The sequence below is a fragment of the Hibiscus syriacus genome, unplaced genomic scaffold (genome assembly GCF_006381635.1).
Source record: "Hibiscus syriacus cultivar Baekdansim isolate YM2019G1 unplaced genomic scaffold, ASM638163v2 tig00112236_pilon, whole genome shotgun sequence".
In the NCBI taxonomy this organism is placed as follows: Eukaryota; Viridiplantae; Streptophyta; class Magnoliopsida; order Malvales; family Malvaceae; genus Hibiscus; species Hibiscus syriacus.
Window position 1 is genome coordinate 318,370 of NW_024063279.1, and position 9,255 is coordinate 327,624.

The 9,255-nt window shown below is 35.6% G+C and overlaps 1 pseudogene; it reads right to left on the bottom strand.

The window, feature by feature from the left end:
- Positions 1-748: 748 nt before the first annotated feature.
- Positions 749-8,933, bottom strand: LOC120176363 (annotated as a pseudogene).
- Positions 8,934-9,255: the final 322 nt, after the last annotated feature.

Here is a 9,255-nt window from a genome sequence, read left to right on the forward strand (position 1 = left end):
ATTTGTTGCCTTGTTTTCTAATATATTCTTGATTAAAAATTCATATCTTTTTGTTTACTTCTTGAAATCAATATCTGATTGTTTTAAACAAAACTATACTGATATATGAGTCTAATGGTTTAATAATCATCCTCTAATCATTTCTGTAGAATATATGATGATTTTATAAAATTACTACTCGACTCACAAATCTAGTCAGATTTCACTGATCTGTATCCGTAACTTATTTACTGATTATATTAGCTTACTAAATGAACATATATGCATGAATCACAAAATCTATAACATTTAAGAGCCACTTCTTACCATAATAATTTTATCACTGGCTCATCGCAAGCCAATGTTTGCACGATAACATAGATACAAATTAAATATACTCTCACATGGTTTCCTTAGCTTGAAAATCTTTCTTAGAATTTCACATTCATCCTTAAGCTTCTCCCTGGCTTTAATATTGCTTGATATTGATTTCAATCATAATCTAAATGGACACCATTTACAAAATATAAACATTTCAAACCACATGTTAGAATCTAACTAATATAGGCACACAATAGAAAAATAAAGGGTAAATTATGCCAATAGTCTCCTTTGTTTCCAGTTTGATCGACCTTGGTCATTGGTTTTTTAATTAAGTATGTTTGGTCCCTAACATTATCGATTCGTCCAGTTTAAGTCCCTTAGTCTTTATTATTCGTTAACCTATTAATAGAAATATTACATGACAGTTAATTTTTTTTAAAAAAAATCACAGTATCCACGTGTTCATCAACACTACTTCTTCACTCTTTTTCCACTTCATACAATCAGAACCGTATGATTCATGACTCGAATCGGCATTAACGAGTGGACCGATGGGGTAAACAGGTGGCTTACTCTCTTGCAAGGCCTTTATTGGTCCTCCTTCCAACTCCATGAAGTTGTTCACCATGATCCCTTGAGCCAATTTATACCTCTCTACATGATATTAGCAAAATGAGCAAGCATGTACTGCATGTCATGCCACATTGGATGTGCCAAGTTGGCAGAGGTTGTTAAGAGGAAGTTAGGAGGTTGTTAAGTTGTTAGAATTGGTTAGTTTGTTAGTGCAGTTATGAGCTGTTGTATTGTGTATAAAACAACTCTCTTGCTTTGTAATCAAGTCAAACATTACTTCATTAATTCTTTCTTCATCTTTACTCTTCTTCCAATATGGTATCAATCGCCATTAATCTTAGGGCTCTATTATTGACTTTTGTTGCTTGAGCAATTTTTGATGGAGTTTGCTATGAATTCGAAGTCATTTACTCACAAGAAAGTAAATGTGGTTCTATACGAGATAAATTTTCTTCTTTGGAAGCAGTAGATTCTGCTCACCATTAGAAGCCATCGGTTAGAGCGTTACTATCAGGTGCGACGGTGACTCCACCGGAGACTGTGGTTGATGACGATGGCACGGTTCATGTTAATGATGAATATAAAGACTTTGTGGCTCAATATAGTGCCATTGCATCGTGGTTGCTATCCACGATCAGTCCTCATCTTCTTTCTCAATTCGTTGGCACTAAAACGGAAGCAGTTGTCTGGAATACAGTGCTTCATTTCTTTGCCAACCGTTCAACGACAATCGTTATGAGTCTTAACTATAAACTTCAATCTTTAAAGAAAGGTGGTGACAGTATGCGACCTTACCTTACTCATGTGAAGGAGGTATGTGATGCTCTAGCTTCTTGTGGTAGTAATATCCCACAAGTTGAATAAATTGCAAGCATCCTCAAAGGGCTTCCTCGAGAATACAAACCCTTCATGGAAATCACATCCATTATGGAAACTCTATCGTTAGACATCATTTCTATAATGCTAATTGATGCAGAAATGTAATTGGTGAGCTTTGATGATCAGCTTGACACCTTACCTATGAGTGCAAATGTTACACAGGGCGAGGTACGAAATACTTCACTGGTGACTAGCACTTCTTATTAGGGTCTGTCTATTCCTATAATCCTCGAGCTAGTGGTAGAGGTCGTGGCATATATAGGGTTTAGTGTCAACTTTGTGGAAAATTTAGACACTTGGTTGATCGATGTTGGCATAGGTATGATAAAGACTTCTCGTGTGTTACCTATGGTGATCAATGACAGTATCAATATGAATATAAAACTAATTCTTCCTCTAGAAACTTTACAATTTCATCTGCAGATAATGGTTGTGAGTGTTGCGCCAAACGAAAGAATGGTTCAACTCTAGGTGATCAACCACAAGCCTATGCAGCTACCATGCAATCTGAACCTTGGGTGGTTGATACAGGAGCTACGCATCATGTTACAGTAGATGCTAATAAACTGTTAAATGCTTCTGAGTATCGTGGTCCATGTAAACTTTTAATTGGGAATGGTATGCCTCTTAATGTTATTTCAGTTGTTGATGCTCGTGTAAATACCTCTTCACGAGTGCTTTTCTTGAATGCATTGTTGCATGTTCCACAAATAACCAAGAATTTACTCTCAGTTTCTAAGTTTTCTAGGGATAATGATGTTTTCATTGAGTTTCATGCCAATCAATGTTGTGTTCGTGATGAAGCTACTGGAAGGTTGCTACTCCAAGGTGAAGAAAGTGATGGTCTATACTCATTTGCTATGGATAATAAACCCTTAGCGGTTAATGTTGCACAAGTAAATACCAGTGTAGAATCAACTTCAATGGATGAACTTTGGCATCAGCATCTTGGTCATCTAGCTGCTGCGACTTTAGCAAAACTAGCCTCTGAACTAGGATTTAAACTTCACTCTAATGTAAATAGAGAATATATTGCATGTCATTTGGGAAAAAGTCATAAACTGCTCTTTAATGAATTAAATTCAATGGTAGCTTCCTCATTTGAACTTGTGTTTAGAGGGCCACCACATGTATATTCAAATGGATTTAGATTTTACATCTCTTTTATGGATGCATTTACTCGCCATACTTGGATCTACTTGCTGAAACATAAGGATGAGGCATACCCAACGTTTCAGTTATTTCAGAAACTAATAGCTAATCAATTTGGTAGTACTATCAAAGCACTACAGACATATTGGGGTGGTAAATTTAGAAGTATTTCATCGTTTCTAGCTCGAGATGGGATTGTGCACAGACTCACATGCCCACATACCTTTGAACAGAACGGCGTGGAAGAGAGAAAACACTGTTATATTGTCGAACTTGCATTGGTTCTATTAGCTCAGACATCCTTACCTATCAAGTACTGGTCATATGCAGTTATTTCTGTAGTGTACCTAATCAATCGTTTGTCTACTAAGGTGCTACAAGATGTGTCACCATTTGAAAAACTGTTTGGAAAAAAACCTGAATATTCTATGATGAAGGTTTTTGGTTGCCAATGCTTCCCTCACTTGAGAATGTTTCAAAGGCATAAGTTGTCCTTCAGGTCTCAAGTGTGCACTTATCTGGGAGTTAGCCTTCAACACAAAGGTTTCCAATGCTTGGCACCCGATGGACGAGTATATGTCTCTTGTCATGTTATATTTAATGAATCTATTTTTTCATTTGCAGGGAAAGAAATTTGTGCCACGTTGAAGTCTGCAGTTAACTCTAGTTTGAATCCGTAGCTACTTCGAATCATTGCAACAGTCAGAAACACATGACATCAATCCCGCATCAGTTACCAAATACAAGCATGAAGAAGTTGATGATGCAGCAGTCGCTAATAAGGTTGAGGTGGTCAATGATGAATTTCAGCATGTTTCTGATGATATTTTGCAGCATACCTCTAATGCTACTAATTCAGAAGAGATTGTACCTGATGAAGTTGTTGATGTGGGTGTAGAAGCTGGTAGTATGCTAGATGGTGGTATGCAAGATAATGTTTCTGAGCCTGATGCTAGTGTTCCACTCAGTTCTGAGGTTGTTAATAGTTTTTCTTAGACTCGTGTTCATCATATGATGACACACAGTCGATGTGGGATCTTTAAGCATAAATTGTTTTCAACTGTACTAGATGATGATACTCCTACTATAATTAGTGATGCCCTTCAGTATCCCCAATTAGCTGCAGCAGTTCATGATGAATATAATGCATTGCTTAATAATGACACATGAATATTGGTCAGACTTCCTAAAGATAGAGTGGTTGTTGGATGCAAATGGCTCTTTCAGGTTAAACATAACTCTGATGGATCAGTAAATAGGTACAAAGCGTGTTTGGTTGCCAAAGGTTTCTCACAAGTTCCAAGCTATGACTTCAAGGATACTTTTAGTCATGTGGTTCAATTTTCAACATTTAATAAATGTCTAATGGATGGGAGCTTCGACATGTTGACATCAATAATGCTTTCCTCGATGGAGATCTAAGTGAGGAGGTATACGTGCAACAACCTCCTGGGTTTGAGCAAACTGATCATCTTGGTAAACCTCTTGTATGTAAGCTCAAAAAGGCACTTTATGGCCTTCGAAAGACACCTCGCAATTGGCATGTCAAGCTTAAGAAAAATTTGTTACAAATGGGATTTGTAGTGTCTCGAGCAGACACATCTTTGTTTATTAAGCATGTTGGCGATGGCTACATCTATGTTCTTGTATATGTAGACGATATAGTCATTACAGGTCAAGCTCCTACTACTATACAAGAGTTTGTTTCAATGTTACAGACTCATTTTTCACTAAAGGATCTCGGGGAATTAAGCTTCTTCCTAGGCATTAAGGCCAAACATCTCAATAACACAGTTATGTTAAGTCAAAGAAAATATATCTTAGAACTATTGGAGAAGACTGAGATGTTGAATGCAACAAACTGTGCAACATCAATAGTAGTGTCTCCTAAACTCTCACATGAAGAAGGTCAACTGATTCAGAATGCCAGTGAATACAAGAGTATCATTGGTTCGCTCTTGTATATTTGTCATACAAGACATGACATCTCATTTAGTGTTAGCCAAGTTGCTCAACACATGCATGCACCACGAGAAACTCATTTTGTTGCAGTAAAAAGAATATTGTGTTATTTAGCCTCTACTCTTAATTTTGGACTTCTATTTATATCGGTTGCTCATGGATCAGACATAACTGTTTTTGTTGATACAGACTGGGGTGGAAGCATCGATGATAGGTGTTCTATCACTGGATATGGGGTCTTCTTTGGCAAGTGGCTTGTCACTTGGTGTTCAAAGAAACAACGAATGGTCTCTCGATCCACAATGGAGGCCGAATACAAGAGTGTACCAGATACAACCGTAGATATAACATGGATTCAAGCACTCATGTATGATCTTGGCATTCATCAGGTTCATAAGCCAGTTATCTGGTGTAACAACACCAGTGTTGTGGCCATGAGTGCGAATCCAGTATATCATGCTCAATCCAAGAATGTTGATCTAGATGTCCACTTTGTACGTGAGAAAGTTATTGTTGATGAACTATGTGTCAGCTACGTTTCAGCCATGCATCAAATAGCTGATGGATTCACTAAGCCATTGGCCAGGACTGCATTTGAAGAATTTTGTTCTAGAATATGTGTTCATCAATTCTGAAGATGAGAAGAAGCATAAAGAATATTCGCATAATGAGCAAGCATGTACTGCATGCCATGCCACGCCACATTGGATGTGGCAAGTTGGCATAGGCTGTTAAGAGGAAGTTATGAGGTTGTTAAACTGTTAGAATTGGTTAGTTGGTTAGTGCAGTTATGAGTTGTTATATTGTGTATAAAACAACTATATTGCTTTATAATCAAGTCAAGCATTACTTCATTAATTCTTTCTTCATCTTTACTCTCCCTCCAATACATGATGAAGAAGCCACTTGTATGCGTCGTTTTTCCGGTCTTGTGTCGGGTCGAGCAATTATTTCCCATGAATAGGTATGTGTAACATCCTCAATACCGGGTTAGTGACCAAATTGTAATATTTCAGGATTTGGTTATTTAAAATGGAATAGTTGAAAAGTTCAATGATTTATTTGGAAATATTACCTTAAAGATGCTAGTAATTATAAAAGGTATTAAAGGGTAAAAGGGTCATTTGACCAAGAAATGAATTAAAAAATGGGATATGGTAAGGATATATACACGTGGGAAATGAGAGATTTCTCCAGAGCTTTCTTCTTTATTCTTCTTCATACGTGAAAGAGAGCCAAGAAAAGGTAAGCTTTCTGATCTGTTGATTATTTGTTAATTTAAAGTTTGGGTTTTGATCGTTAGATGATAACTAAGCTTAAGGAAATCTTAAGTTATCTTAAAATCAAAAGATAAAAGAGTTAGGGAAGATTAAATATTTGGAGTTCTTGAATGAAATTTTGATATAGAGTTGATAATTAGATTTGGAAGTTGGATTTGACTTGTCATCAATCTAGTTAAGACATATGAAGTGTTAGATGTGTAATTAAATCATGTTGCAAAGTTGGTATAATTCTTCAATCTCATAAGGATGATAGGATTTTAGGGTTTAAGATGAAATAAATGAGTATAGATTAGTTTAAATAGGTGTATAAGAGTTAAGAATAGAAAAATGGATGAAATATGAAAAGTTGAGAGAATAAAGAAGGGATTTTCGTGCTCAAAGTATCATTTATGGGTTGTGTACATCGATGCATCTTCAATGTGCATCGATGCACTCTCAAATAAATGAACATCGAATGCAATTAGTGCATCGATGCACCTGCTTAAAATGTAAACATCGAATAGGAGTTATGCACCGATGCATGGATAGTGCATCGATGCACATGTCCAGGGATGCATCGATACATGGTGTAGTGCATCGATGCATGCCTTCATTAAAAGTTGAAAATGACTTTCTTCTAGCCTATAAAGTGATAGCTTAGAATATATCAATTAGTATATTGATATGTATCAATGTGTTATTATTATATAGATATAGAATGAAAGCTTGTTCCGGAACAATTAAAGAATTAGAATCAAATCAAAGCAAGCAAGGCTAAGGTGAGTGCAATTTCATTGTACTTATGTTATAGAATAAGCATTGGCTTGAGATAAGCCAGTGACGGAGTTACTATGGTAAAAAGTAACTCGTAAAATGTTATTTGATTTGTGAATTCTATGTATGCATGAGTATATATAACATGATTTATATGATTCATATGATATGTGATACTGAACTACATGAATATATGAGAATACTATATCAGTGGTGTGATAGATTTGACATGTTATTTTATGTGATAAGTGTTTACCTGATCACAAGACATGAGTTATATGAAAGAAAATATATGTGATACGTGAAAATGAATCATGTGTTTATATGAAAAGTGACATGAATTACAGGAAAGTAAACTATGTGACTATATGCACATGTGATATGTGACAGAAGAAAAGTAATATGTGATCATAAGAGAAATGAAAGTGTATAAGTGAAAATGCCCATGTTATGTGTATTGAGAGCTAGAGGTATAGTTGGCATGCCAAGAGTCGAGGGTTTACCTATGTTCTAAGGAACATATGGACAATTTACCTAGGTTCTTCAGGACCTATGGACAGTTACTGAGGATCTTTATGACCTCTGGATAGTTACCGAGGATCTTTATGACCTCTGGATAGGTCCTTCGAGACATTTATACTAGCTGTGGTGACAACATAGTGGTGCACAACCTCAATAGACTCAAGTATCTATAGTTCTCACATGTGTACCATGGGCTAATAAAGAGATAATATTAATAAACTGGATATGATGATATGTTTGTTTCCTTATGAAATCTTATGTATGATATATGATGCTACAAATGGTAATTATAAGATTATATGATAAAAGGAATCAATAATAGTGATAAGAATGAAGATGATGATATAGTTGCTTATGTGTATTTGATTTACGATAAGATATATGTTTTACATAACATGATATATATATGTTATAAGGTATATATGAATGAGTATAATTGATTGACATAAGGATATAATAACAAATCTATAAGATATATGATATGGATATAAAAGATCATAGGAATAGGAGATAAGAGATATGAATGATAATGACATATATGTATGTATGTACTTGTTATATGTAAAAGTATGTGAGTTGTGTGAAATGATGGTAGTAATTGTTTATGTATGATTACTAGTTAAAGTTACATTATATGTTTATTGCCTCACTAAGTCTGTGACTTAGCGTGTAAGTGATTTACACGTAGGTATCAAGAATTGGGAAGAACAACAGCACTGCTAGAAAATCAGATCAGAAGTAATTGTTAAAGTATGTATTTTGATAGTGTATAGTGTGTTGGCATATAAGAAAAGTGTTAGTTACAAATGCTCTAATCAGTTTTGTCTTGTTTTGGTTAACTCGTGTACAGTAACAATGTTATTTAAAAAAAAGTCTTTAAATTTCCTTGGTTTTCGTTAAAAGTTAAAATTTGAAAAGTCAATGTGACACCTCAGACTTGTATCCGGGTCGGATACGGGTTGAGGGTGTTACAGTATGCACCCTGGTACTCTCACATGTTCATACATGTCTCTGTACTCTCATGAAACCATTTGTTCGAGCTCCGGTAAGTGAAGAAACAAAGACAACGCCATCAGCGTCAATAGGTAAAACATGTACGGTGAGAGACCGATGAGGTTTACCTTTGCTACCAGCGACTTGAAAGTGTCACGGAGGTAAAGAAGTGAACGAGACACCGTTAAAGAAATCACTGTTTCGATCTTCGAATCACTAGAGAGATCGTTTAAGTTAACGGGATTGAGGGAAAACAGAATCAATGGAGCTTGGAAGTGAATCGAGAGTTGATTTTTGAGCTTTAGAATGGGAGTCGTCGGTGGAAATGACGAAGGTGATGTTGAAGATGTGTTGGTGAACGAGTCTCTTGGTGAACTTAACAAGTGTAATGAGGTGATCCATCCCTGGACTCGGTAGAATTACTATGTGGAAGAAAAAAGAATAATAATAAGAAGACTGTTGATAAGAATGGGTTGTAGGAAGAAGAAGAATAGTCAACGTTTGAAGCAACATAGGTTTTTTATTATTTTATTATTTTTTAATTACCGACTAAAACTTCTGTCAATGAGTTAACGAAAGTTATCGGCTGAGGGACCTAAATTGGATGTATTGATAACGTTAGGGACCAAGCATACTTAATTAAAAAAATTGGTAATCAAAGTCGATCAGACCGGAAACAAAGAAGATTATTGGCATAGTTTACCCAAAAAGAATTCCTAAAAATCTTCTGGCGCTAATTTCTCTCACAACATAAATGTTGATCTCAAAGCTTCCAATTGACCATTCAAGTCCCCTTTTATCCATATTCATCGCTAAGGCACAAAAATTTTCAAAC